The 13,698-nt window shown below is 45.3% G+C and overlaps 1 long non-coding RNA gene across 1 annotated transcript; it reads left to right on the top strand.

Annotated features, from left to right (window-relative positions):
- The first annotated feature begins 7,629 nt into the window (after window positions 1–7,629).
- On the top strand, window positions 7,630–12,227 carry LOC109492353. Its single transcript, XR_002736011.2, has 3 exons — window positions 7,630–7,770; window positions 10,805–10,920; window positions 11,008–12,227. It is a non-coding gene; the product is annotated as an uncharacterized LOC109492353 (long non-coding RNA).
- The last annotated feature ends 1,471 nt before the right edge of the window (window positions 12,228–13,698 follow it).

Raw genomic sequence — 13,698 nt, 5'->3', positions numbered from 1 at the left:
GGAACCTGTGAATGTGATAAGACACCACTCCCCTGATTGCATTATGTTACGTGGTACAGTTGACCCTAAAGAGGAGTGATTATCTCAGGGGGGTCTAATCTAATCCCAAGAGTCATTCACGGCAAAGAACTGTCTCACACTGGCGGCAGAAAAGGAAGCCAGAGAGATTTGAAGCATAAGAAGGACTCAAGGCACTGAGTTGATTTACTAGTTTAAAGGTAGAGGATCATATGAGAAGATATGCAGTAGCTTTAAAGTGCTGAGAGACAGCCAGCGAGGAACAGGACCTCAGCCCTATAACCACAAGGACTGGACCCTGCCAACAAATCGATGAGTTTTCAAGCAGATTCTTGGCATCTGTCTCATGCCACCCTCCTACTGACAGCTTGATTTTGGTCTTACGAGACCTTGGGATTAGAACCCAGCCAAGCCTACCCAGACTTCGGATCTACCGAACTGTGAATGAATTTTAACATGTACAATTCAATGTATTTGTTGTTATTTTGTTGTTGTTGTTGTTGTTGTTGTTGTTGTTGTTGTTATATTCACAAGGTTGTGTAGTCATTATTACTCTCTAATTCCAGGACATTTTCATCAACCACCTCCCCTCCCCAGAGACAAAATTTATATTCAGTAAGTAGTCACTCCCCATTCCCCACTTCCTCCTGTCCCTGGCAATCATTAACCCAATTTTTGTATGTGTGGGTTTGCCTTTTCTGGACATTTCATATAAATGACATCATACAGTTTGTGACTATTTGTGTCTGGCTTTTCTTGCTTAGCATATTTTCAAGCTTCATCCGAATTGTAGTATATATCCATACTTCATACCTTTTTATGGCTGAATAATATCCCATTCTACGGATATGACACATTATATTTATACATCCATCAATTGATGGACATGTGAGTTGTTGCTACTTTCTTGGCTATGATGAATACAGTTGCCGAATAGAGTTGCTATGGATATTTGTGAGCAGGTTTTTGTGTGCACATATGTTTTAAATTCTCTTGGGTAAATACCTAGGATTAGAATTTCTGGGTTACATAGTAACTCTATATTTAACTTTTTGAGGAATGGCCGACCAGAGTGTTGCCCAAAGTGAATGTACCCACTTACATTTCCCTCAGCAATGTATGACAGTTCCAATTTCTCCACATCCATGCCAACAATGGTTATATCTGTATTTTTAATTTTTTAAATTAAAATCATTGCAGAGTGTGTCTCATTGTGGATTTAATTTGCATTTCTGTAATGGCGATTGATGAGGAGTGGGTATTACCTTAAGTCACCAAGTTTGGGGTAATTTGTTATACAGCGGTAGAAAATGAATTCAGGTGCTTTCTCACACTCCTGTGACAAAAATGGAAATGGGGCAAAAGTTGGTGACAAAATAAGCCGTTTGAGTTGAGTTGCCAAAGAAGTCTCTAAATGCCATTCTCACAAGGCGGGCCTTGACTGCCATGGGTGGGAGGACAGACATCTAAAGTTAAGGGGTCAGAGTAAATCAAGAACCAGGATTGTTACCCAGTTATTAAGGCAAGAACAGAGTAGCAGGCATGAAGTGAAACCAAAGAATATCAGGCATATGCTGCTTCCAGTTTTTGCCCAGTTTGATTGGATCAGCCATAAATTGGGCACTTCAGTATGTGCAACATGTTAGTTTTACCACAGTGGCAGGACATCCAGATGGATGGGGACCCCATCACCGTCTAAATGGATCTCTGGGCCAGTACTGGGATGCATTTCAATATATAGCCAGAGAGCTTTGGGGACATTCCTCTCCTCTTTACCACCTCAACTCATTCATTCACTCATGAGTGGGACACATTCTGTTTCCAGGCACTTGGGAGATGGTAGTGAACAAAATACAGATCTCATGAGGCTTACCTTTTAGCTGGGAGAGATGGTCAACAAACATAAAGATAATAAGAATATTGGTGTTACACATAAAACAATGAAAAAGTAGGGGCGCCTGGGTGGCTCGGTTGGTTAGGCGACCGACTTCAGCTCAGGTCATGATCTCACAGTTGGTGGGTTCGGGCCCCATGTCAGGCTCTGTGCTGACAGCTCAGAGCCTGGAGCCTGTTTCGGATTCTGTGTCTCCCCCTCTCTCTGTTCCCTCCCCTGATCACACTCTGTGCCTCTCTGTCTCTCAATAATAAACGTTAAAAAAAAATTTTTTTTAAATGAAAAAGTAGATTTGAGCAAGAGTGGTCAGGATTTTGGAGGAGAGAAGCTTCAGTTGCATTTGGATGGCGAGGGCAGACCTTGCTGAAAAGATGAGAGCTGAGCAAAGACTTGAAGGAGGTGAGGGATGAGGAAGGTAGGTATCTGGAGGGAGAATATTCCAAACAAAGGGAACAATTACAGCAAAAGTTCTAAGACAGAAACACATCAATCTGGTTGAGAAAGAGCAAGGAGGTCAGTGTACCTGGAGCAGAGCAAGGAAAGAGTAGTGGGAGATGAGGGCCAAGGGTTGAGGGAACAAGATCACGTAGAGCCTTATGGGTATTGCCAGGGCTTTGGCTTTTAGTCTGAGTGAAATGGGAGCCTTGAAGAGTTTTGAGCAGAAGAGACCTAACTTGCATTTTTAAAAGGATCCCTCTAGTGGCTGTGCTGAGGACGGATGGGCTAGAGAGGTGGGATGGGGCAAGGGTAGAAGCAAGGGGACTTGTACAAAGGCTTCGGCAGGAATCCGGGTGGAAGACAACTGCGGTTGGGTTCACAGTGCTAACAGTGGAGGAACTAAGTAGTAGTCAGCTTTTTGATATAGTATTTGAAAGTAGAGCCAATAGTATCTCATGACAGATTGGATGTGGGAGTGGAGAGGAAAGACAAAGAGAAGATTCAGAGACCGTGTCAAGGTTTTGCCCTAAACTATGTGAATGATGGAGTTGCCATACCCTGAGATGGGAAAGGCTGTATGTAGAGCAAGTTTGTGGGAGGAGATCATGAGTTAAGTTTTGGATAAGTTATGTTTGAGAGCTCAGTTGGATATCCAAGTGATGAGATCAAGCAGACTGATAGATGTAAGAGTTTGGAGTTTGTGAGATCTTGGCTGAAGATAGAAAGTTGATAGTCATCTGCATATAAATGGTATTTAAAGCAAGACTGAAATGCAAACATTGATGTCTCTGACATATAGGACTGTTTGTCCTTCCCTCTGAGCAGACTCATTTTCCTCGTGCACATGAAACATTTCCATCCTGTTTCTGAAGGATGAGTCTCATCCTGCTATGTCCCCGTGAAGACTAAGAGGTAGCATTGACTTTGCTGACTTAAAATCTCAAGCTCGTGGGATTGATCACCCTACTCTGATCTTGACATCAGACGCCACTGCATTATTCGCCAGCCCCTTCTCCCAGGTGGCATCTCTGAAAAGCAGGGCAGAATTTCTATACTGCTCTTATCTCTAGGTCATACCAGTAGATGCCATACCAGTTTTATCTGGTTATCATTCTCCCTCTTCCTCCATTTTCAGTTTGTTGGCATATTGGTGTCAGATCTGGAAGCTCGTGGTAGGGACTTCAAGACATTATATGCATAGGGAGTATTGGATGGTGTTTTTAAGTCAGAAAGTAATAGAGTTTTTAAGGTCAGTCTTGTAGATTTTGCTCTCAGGGGCGAGAGGCAAGGACAGCTGCTGAAGACACCATTTCCACTATAGCCCCTCAACACAGGGATTTGGCTGTGTCCTAGAGTGAAGTGTTCCCTACTTTTGTCAGCTAACTGTTCTCTGCCCATCCCATCTCTGGACACACAACACAACAGTCAGAGGGGGTGTGGCACATGAAAGAGATGGAATTAGGGGGTCAGGGCATGATAAAGAAGCTCATGTCTGAGCTCCATGGCCTGCATGACTGTGGTGTCCCCTCCTGTGGATTCTCACTTCCTTCTTCCCTCAGGCCGGGTTCTCCCTGTCTCCTCTTCCCTCTCCCCAGGCAGAGAGGGGGCCAATTCAGGGCCCTATGACTCAGGCACAGGGTGGGGGAGGATGTTTTGGATGCCGCTCTGCTGACGCTGGTGCCCTCTGTTCTTACATCCTCCTTAATTTACTGCCTGAGGAGGGGGCCAGGGCTCTGGAGAGAGGATTAGATGGTCCACACTGATCTGAGGCAACAGCTGCTGGGCTGGCGGCCGAGGAGCGAGGAGTGAACAGGAGGTGGGGGAGGCTCATGCCTCCACCAGGGCCGGAAGGGAACTAGGCAAGCATCTGGATGTGGCCCCTAGGTGAAGTTTGCTCTGGGGGAAGCCACCCTTGGTCTGAGCGGTAGGGCTGCAAGGCTCGGTCAATGAATGAAGTCAAATACAGGAGTCACACAGGAAAGCCTGGAGGCCATCTGGTCAACCATCTTGCCAGCTTCCTAGAGAAAACTAGAAAGTGTTTTGTTTAGCTTTCTGTAACCTAGGGAGGGGAAGACCAGCTCTGGGGCCTGGGGCTTAAAGGACCATCTTGTCAAGCCCTAAGGAGCCACACAGTTGTGCAAGAGGCTCCCTAAAGTTGAGGCTGCCCCACATCAGTTGGAGCAATCCCTTACATCATTATAGCACTCTCTTTTCTCACTCATGCATTCACTTCCTCCTTCTAAAGCAAAGGAAAACCAAATAGCCACATCCCCATTTGGCAGATGGGGAAACTGAGACCCACAGAAGGTCAGTGCCTTGTCCCAGATAACACTTGGGGTCAGTGGTGTGACCAGTGCTTATAACTAAATCACTCTGGCTCTTGAATACCAGGGCACACATGTTAACATTTAGCACTGGAGGTCAGCTTCTCTCCTTCCTTCTAGTTCGTAATTCCAGGCGATAGACTTGGCTAATGGAAAATAGCCCAGGCATAGGAGCCATAAACCCAGACTCTCTGAATTAATTGATGTCTCCTTTTGGGGACCTGGTTTTCCCCTCTGTATAATGGACAAGATCTTGAATAGCACTCTGACTATCCCTAAAAGCCTGACAGTATCATCTTAGTGAAAAGACAGGAAAGGCCTTCAGGATCATAAAAAAAAAAAAAGTTGGAGTGAACATGTGAGCTCTGGATTCGAAATATCTGGGATTAAATATAATCTCTATCACTTACCATTATTTCTAGTAAGTTTTCTCCCCTCTCTGAATTCAGTTACCTCATCTTCTGTAGATAAGAGACAATAACACCTACCAAAAAGAGCTGTTATGAGGATTCAAAGAGACAATGCATTCTAAAAGCCAAGCATTGTTCTTGGTGCATGTTCTTGGTGCATTACTTTTTCCTTGCTGATACATGTAGCCACTGAGATTAGGCCAAGAGATCCTGTTCTAGTGGATTGTTTAGGGCAGTGGTTCTCACCCTTGACCAATCAGTCAGGATACCTGCATTGGGGACTGATGCTTAACAAGGTTCCTAGGTGACCTTTAGGTTCACCCGAGGTTGGTAATCACTATCTTAGGGGACCTGCTTTGATGGCCAGATAATTGACATATCAGTTGTTTGTAGGTAAACAGGTGCTCAACCATTTAATAGTTTAAACACTCCCTTCTTGGCACTTTCACTACTAATTAACTCCTAACTAGCCCTTCCTTCTCTGGGTCATGAGCAGGAATTCCCCACTGGGGGTTCCCAATTAATGAGGTTTAGCCAGTGTGGGGGCCTCTGGGAAGCAGGCAGGACTAATTATGCTCTACCCCCCAGCCCTGAGCCCCCTGGCCAAATCCTCTCCCTGTCCTTCATCAATCTTGTCCTAGCCTCCAGCTGGCTTGCATTAGCTCTGGTTTTCCAGCCCCCATGGCTGCGACTGTAGCTGAGAGGTTGAGCCAGTCCAGGCTGGATGGATCTGTCACCCGATCCTGGGTCTGTGCCGCAGCCAGTCCTGGAATCTGGGGCAATGTGATCCTGCCCTGCGGGAGCTCCTAGCCAGGCCAGGGACACCATGGCGGGGCTCAGAAAATCCCAGCTATCCAGGGACCTCTGCTTAAGCCCCTAAGGATCACAACCACTGATTCTCAGATCACCTCCTGTCTCGGCCCCTCACCTTAAAGAACAGGAAATGGGTCCAGAGAGGCGAGGCATCTGCCCTGGGTCACACAGCCTTTTCACTGCAAAACCTACACTAGAGCTCTGATCTTTCTACTCCTAGCCCAGGCTCTTTCCCCAACTCCTTCTGGAGAAGTTCCATAGACTAGAGAAGTTCTACAGACTAGTCTGGGTGATAGGCCTGTTATGAGGGGTCCTACCTAATCCCAGACTCCCAAGGCAGAGGATATCAGGAGAAGGAAGTTTTTGAACTAAAGCACATGATCCTTTTAACCCAGATAAAATAAGACAAATTTTAGGTCATTTGAAGTTAGAAATTTGAGGAGTAGCAGGAGTGAAAGTTAGGGAATAATTGAAATAAGGGCAATAAATAAGTTTTAAACATTTATTTACGCATTTATTTATTTAGAGAGAGGGATACAGAGCAATCAAGAGAGGAGCAGAGACAGGGGGAGACAGAAACCCAAGCAGGCTCCACGCTGTTAATGCAGAGCCTGATGCAGGACTGGAACTCATGAACTGTGAGATCATGACCTGAGCCAAAATCAAGAGTCAGATGCTTAACTGACTGAGACACCCGGGCGCCCCTTAAAATATCTTTTACGACATAGCACCATTTCTTAACACAACTGAGGACAGATGGTTGGACTTGACACACAGGGACATTCACCTCTGGAATTTGCTTATTATAATGTCCACCTAAAGGTATCGCTACACTCAAAGATATGGAACTTCAGACTACGAAACAGAAAAAGTTGTAGAGGAAAGCTTGCATTGTTATCTTCAGTGTCTGAGGGAAAGGTCAAGATGATTCATCAAGGATAGATCTTTCTCATATTATCCCGTTTTTTAAATACCTGGATTTTACATATCTCACTCAGACCTGCTTCGCCTGTACTTCTCAAATGGTTTGAACCAGATATTTAGGACAATAAGTGGTTCTGTTAAGGGTCCGATGGTGAAGACAGCAGAGGTTACATGACTATCTGCTGTTGGCCTTCAAAGTGTCAGGATGTCAGGCAGCTTTTGTCCAGAGAAGGTCAAATGGCCACCTTCTCGCAGAGACAGACTGGAACTCAGAGCCTGGAGCTGAGGAAAAATGTGCCAGCCCTTTAGTAAGAGTCGACATATGCTGAAAAGGGCCTTGCGCACCACTGCTTTATAGAGGAAGTATTTTTATTCCTATTGAACACAGAGGAAACTGAGGCTAAGAGCAGCCAGGTGGCATACCTAAGGTTAGTAACTTTCATAGTGGCAGAGCCAGGATTTGAACCCAAACTTGAGAGATTCAGAAGCCAGTACATTTTTTCTCCAATGCCTTTTGGGTATAAGTGTGGAATACCACATCCTTCGTTTTGGGTGAGGTAAACTGCTTCACGTTTCTTGCTCCTGAATTTATTTCCTCGTTGCTCTCCCTCAGAGTTCATAAAATTGTTCAGGAAGGTTCCAGTCAGCATGTATAGCCTGTGGTGTCTGCACCACAAGCCCCCTGGACCACCTCTGCTTTCAGCCACAGCCGGAGCGGACCGGTCCTAGGTGAGGTCACACTCATTCTCAATGTCCTGCGTCAAGCAGAGCCAGTCTCTCTGAACTCTCATTCAGGGTCCCCCACCCCCACCCCTTCCGTGCCCCGGGGGGCTCGATCAGAGCTTGCAAGCGCTGCCCGGAAGCACAGAGGAGTCAACTTCCCCAGAAACAGTTTTCAAACGGTGAGGGAGGGAGACAATGAGGAAAGGCTCCAGCTATCATCCGTGAGGTGGGTATTTCTGGGAGGCGCCTGTACACTCCTCAGAGGTTCCAGAAGAACCGAGCCCCCTGTGGCCGTAGACCTCAAGGAAACATGCACTCATCTTGGCTTTTCCCCTGGGTCACTCTTCCTACCCCACACGTCTGCCTCCTGGAGTCACCTTCTGAGTAGACCACCTCCATTAAATTCTTGCCTGAGCCTCTGCCTTCAGGGTGACCCAAAGCAAGACAGTGTGCCTGTGCCTGGAATTGCTGTGTGAATTGCAAGTAGGACCTCCAGTGTGTGTGTGTGTGTGTGTGTGCACACGCGTGTGCGTGTGTGTGGTGGGGTGGGTGGAATAGGGTGGCAGAGTCGTAAACAGGGACGCAGGGACACAGCAGCCAGGACTTCCTTTCCTTCCCTGGAGATTCTCTCCATATAAAATTCCTGGAGCTCCTGAAGTCTCTGCCCAAAAGAGAGGCATCACATGACTTACAGGACCCTGCAGAGACATGTGATCTCTTGATCACATGGGTGGGGTCAACACTCAACGGGGTGTTTCTGGATGGGGCTGTCCCTGTCTCTAGGTAGGGCTACCCCTCAGCCCTGGGCGATGGCTTTCCCACGCTGTCACCAGTGGGGCTGTCTCAGGTAGGTCACTACCTGACCGGGATTTCAATGCAGCCAGTTTCATGAGTCACAGAGTGCGGGGCTTACATGGGTGGGATGTGGGGGCTGTTTTACCTGGTAATATCTTTGCAGCTGATATGCAGCCACATCCTAAGCCTCTGTATAAAAACAAAGGGGGAGAACTTAACCAGCTGGAAAAATCAATTTAAATGCTTACAGGGAAACAGTAAGGCCTGACACTGCCGCCTCATTTTCACGAGGTGAGTCACTAAAACGGTTGACCTCATGGCTAATCTATGAGCAAAGGCGCGCTGGCAGTTACTGTTGGCGCGAGAAGGGCCTGTGACCAGTTTCCTGGAGCCCTGGCGCCAGTCGGAGGCCAGAGTAGCCGTCTGCCATTAGGAAGTCTGCCTACTTCTCCAAGGAGCAAGCTCCCAGCTCAGAGGAGCGGGTCTAGCGGAGACTCCTTGATTGGCCAGTTTCATGGGCTAATCCCCTTTTCACGGTTACTGATTGGCCCGTTCCACTACCCACGCCTCACAATATGCAGCTCTCATTGGCCAAGTTCACTGTGCCCTCCAAAGATCTTGCTCTCTAATTGGTAAATCCTGCCAGCCAGTCCGCTGAAGAGTGCTCTCACACACCTTCCATCCAATTTCTATTTAAAGGATAGTTCCTGCTGTGATTGTATGTATTTATGCTATTCTCGCAGGCCTCCCTTAAATATGCCTGCTTTGTGACTCTGCCGCCTAGGGTGAAGAACAAAGGCTTGGGGTTGAGATCTAGATTTGACTCTCAGCCCAGTCCCTTACTAGCTTTATAACTGTGGTCAAGGTATTTAACTTCTGCATGCCCCAATATTAACAATTGAGAGCGCTAGAGTTAGATGGCTTCTTGTTTGCTAGCTGTGTGATTTCGAACGGATTACTTGACTTCTCTGAGCCTCACTTTCCTCAGCTCTGAAACAGGCATAGTAGTAGTACATACCCCCAAAGACTTGTTGAGAGGATTAAATGAGATAATGAATGTAAAATATGTGGCACGTGTGTTCTCAATAAATATTAGCTATTTCTGTTGTGTGTTTGGGGGGGAGTGGGGGGAGGAGAGGAATTTGCAGAACAGTAAAGACCCAGCCTTGTCTTCCAGTGGCTAAGGATTTAGTCCAAAGATCAGCCAGTGTGCAGGCCTAGGTAATGGTCGGTGATATTATGCATGCAGTTCTTATCTTCCTGGGTGTGGGCAACCCCACACCCTGGGCCTCCCTGGGCCTGTCCCTCAAGAGATGTAGGCAGAGATTTCAGGTGTGAGTTAGAGAGACCCAGGAGGGGCAGGAGGATGAAGAATGTTGCATTAAGACCAGTGACTCTGAGAGACCTGTGTGAGTCAGTGGTGGCCAAAGTATTGATTGTGGCTCTTAACTATGCTAAAGCATTTAAAAATGAGCATAAAAGCATTAGGAAATAAAGACATGCATAGTATAGGATTCAAATATTGGATAAAGGATCTGCATTCAAGCACATGACTACAATATCATGAAGCGCAACAATTATGACAGAAGAAGTAAGATCTAAGGTGTGTTATAGTGCATTTTTGTGCAATTGCATTACTGCAATTCTCTGGGGTTGCCCAATAACACTCAATAGGCATTCTCCTAGTCTTTACTGGGTTAAAAAGTTATAAGAGCAAGATACATTGTACTCATAAAAATTAAAACATCCATGAGTTAGGGGCACCTGGATGGCTTGGTCAGTAGGTTAAGGGTCCAATTCTTGATACTGGCTCAGGTCATGATCTCATGGTTTCATGAGCTCTAGCCCCATGTTGGGCTCTGCACTGACTCTGCGGAGCCTGCTTGGGATTCTCTCTGTCTCTCTCTCTCTCTCTCTCTCTCTGTCCCTCCCCAGCTTGCAGTCTCTCTGTCTCTCTCAAAATAAATAAACTTAAAGAAATTATTTTTTAAAAATCTGTGAGTTAAAGAGCACCAGAAATTGCTGTATTGGTCAAATTCAGCTTTTGGAATTCACACTCTGTCAAATAATATTTCACCTGCATTTATTCCTCTAATTTTAGGATTAAGTTATACTATGCTTGGATTGCTTTCATATGCAAAGATTATATATATATATATATATATATATATATATATATATACACACACACACACACACATATGTACATATATATATATCTGGTCAGTATGTTGGAAAGCCTTATGAAAACTGGTCATTGCCTGCCATTTACCAGAAGAATCTGGAAGTTTGTGTCAACACCGGAAGGAAGAACAGCTGTCAGTGCTTGCTGCCTTTGAGACTTAGCTGCTTGTTAGCTGAAAGTATATAGAAATCTTTGTGAGAATCGTGTGTGTCAGGGATCAAAAAAATGTTTTATACCTGCTGATGTATTTTTCTAAGTGGTTTGGGTTTGTGCCCTACAGCATTTTTGCCATCAACCTTTGGGCTGTGGAGCTGGAGTGGAAAAGGAGGAGGAGATGATGTAACAGAAGCCAGATCAGACAGGAAAGGGAAACAAGAGTTGCTAGGAACCCATGAGGTAAGATCAGCCTGCTGCCTCAGCCCAGGGATACAGGGGGGTATGTAAGAAGAAAGATACTCCAAAGGAAACACTCACCCCCAACAGGTTTAAGAAAATGTTGCAAGCGGTCAAGCTATTGTTGCATGTTCTCCCAGCCCCACCTTCATGCTGCAAGATGTGTCCAGACTGGTAGCTTGAAGCAGTCTTTGCGTGTTACGCAAGAGATCCAGAAACATCTGCACCACTGTGGTAAACAGAGAAAGTGGCTGAGAATTGAGAATTGGCAGGCCTGCCCAAAGGTCACTCTGCACTGGAGGTACAGGGACCCCGCCCCGTTGTATGGAGGTGTGACAAGAGGCTGCAGGTTGGCAGCTCAAAGCTGAGGGTCCAGGTGGTAGTTGTACCAAGTCTCTGGGGGCAGTGGCTGGAGCAAGAGCCCAGCAGCAGGGTGACAGGGCCAGAACACTGCAAGATATCCAGCCACAGATCCCTCAACAAGGATGTGGAAGGACAGAGACTCCTGTCCAAAGGCGTTGAGCTCCCTTTTCCCACGGAGGAGCAAAAGCCATATGGCTCAGACCAGAGGTCCGTCTCCAATTCTGTGCCCCTGTAGCACTCAGGAAGCAGAGAGGGAGGGGTGTACAGAGAGCCCCTGGAAGGGCTGAGAAGCTATTGCAGAGTGAGCTTACTCACAGAGAATGAGAGGCGATTTTAACCAGAAAAGCTGGAGTATAATTTCCCCCCACCTTCGTTTCATTTGGAGACTTTGAAACAAGATAAAAAAAATATTCAGGGAACAATAAAGAAACACCTTATTTCCTTGCACATCTGAATTGTAATGCATAAATTGTAATCCAGTTACAAAAGTATACAGTGGCCAGTGGCATTGTCCTAAAAGGCTGTGTGAAACCAACTGCTTTAAATCACATTTCCTGCGTTGTAAAACTCTCTTGGTTGAAAGAATAATAGTTTAAACATTTTTGTGTCATCTGCTCCAGAGCGTATGATGGTTCTCTGATCTGCAAATTCTTTACGGGAAAGGATTATAGTTCACCATTTTTCATCCTGTAATTGATACACTAACTGCCTATCGAGACCCAAGATTTCAGAGGCAAAATACAGCTACTGGCTTTGTCTGTATGTTTTACTCAAAAAAAAAAAAAAAAAAAAAAAAAAAAAAAATTAAATAAAAAATAAAAACGGGTGAAAAATCCAGTGTGGCAGACACACTAAAAGTGTAAAAGCAATTCTCAAGTGACCTTTCAGAAGCATTATCAATGCTGCTTTATGTAAAATCATTAAATGCCAAACTGGCCAAAAATTAAGACTGCATTTGCTGGGATGCTTACTGTGACGTATCACATCTTAAGTGCCTGCTTTTCTGTAGTGTGTGCTTCAGTTTGAGCAATTTCTATCACTTTTGACCTCGGCAAAAATGAGTTTAAGCCCCTTTAAGTAACTAGGGGAGGCAGAGCCTTTTCTAAGTGTAGCATGGCTTATCAATGAGACTCAAATAGCTGGACCCCCACCCAGGCATTATAGACTCGGCATACCTTTTGTAATTTCTTCACAACAACAGAAATTTTTTAAAAATGTTTATTAATTTATTTTGAGGGAGAGAGAGAGAGAGTGAGCAGGGGAGGGGCAGAGAGAGAGGGAGAGAGAGAAAATCCCAAGCAGGGATCCCAAGCACTGAGAGTGCAGAGCCCAGCACAGGGCTTGAACTTACAAACCATGAGATCATGACCTAAGCTGAAGCCGAGAGTCGGACACTTAACCGACTGAGCCACCCAGGTGCCCCTAATATTTTTTTTTTATTGTTATATTGTCAAGAATTGTTTAACATCTTCAGGGTTTTTTTTTTTTTTAATTTTTTAATGTTTATTTTATTTTTGAGAGAGAGAGAGAGACAGAGTGTGAGCAGGAGAGGAGCGGAGAGAGAGGGAAACATAGAATCCGAAGCAGGCTCCAGTCTCTGAGCTGTCAGCACAGAGCCCGACGCGGGGTTCGAACCTATGAACTGTGAGATCATGACCCAAGCCGAAGTTGGACGCTTAACTGACTGAGCCACCCAGGCGCTCCAACATCTTCAGGTTTTTTTCAATGAGGTTTACTTTTGCTTTAATCAATAAAACAATAAAATTATTGATTATTGATCAATATTAAAATTATTGATTATGTGCCTAAAAATTACAATAAGCCTTTTTTTTTATTATGCTCAGTGCTGGAAGGAGTTAGATTTCACACTGCAGTCTATTTTTCCTGCCAGAAGTTCTTGTTATTCCCAAAATATCTGCCTAGAATGCCTACCCTTGTAGTCTGTGGGCTAAGGCACCTCCTTTATGAAATGTGCTCACCTGGGAGGTGAAGACAACATGAGAGAGAACATCACAGGAGGGTAAGGTAGGAGAGCCACAGATAGAAAAATGCTTTTCCTGAGCCCTTACAGTGTGCTGGGCACTGGGCCAAGCTCTTATGAGCAAATTGTTGCCTTAAAATTTTGTTTAATGTTTATTTATTTATTTTGAGGGAGAGAAAGCAAGCAGGGAAGAGGAAGAAAGAGAGGGAGAGAGAATCCCAAGCAGAGAATCTCTGCTCTGACAGAGCCCGGTGTGGAGCTCGAACCCACAAACTGTGAGGTCATGACCTGAGCTGAAACCAAGAGTCAGATGCTTAACCAACTGAGCCATCCAGGTATGCCCCTCCCCCCCCCATTTTGTTTATTGAGGTATAATGTACATAGAGGCAAATGCACATAAATGTACAGCTTGATTTTCATAAAATTTTTATAAAGTG

Source organism: Felis catus, chromosome D1 (genome assembly GCF_018350175.1).
Source record: "Felis catus isolate Fca126 chromosome D1, F.catus_Fca126_mat1.0, whole genome shotgun sequence".
NCBI classification, from domain to species: Eukaryota; Metazoa; Chordata; class Mammalia; order Carnivora; family Felidae; genus Felis; species Felis catus.
This window is presented reverse-complemented; position numbering and strand designations above follow the sequence as displayed.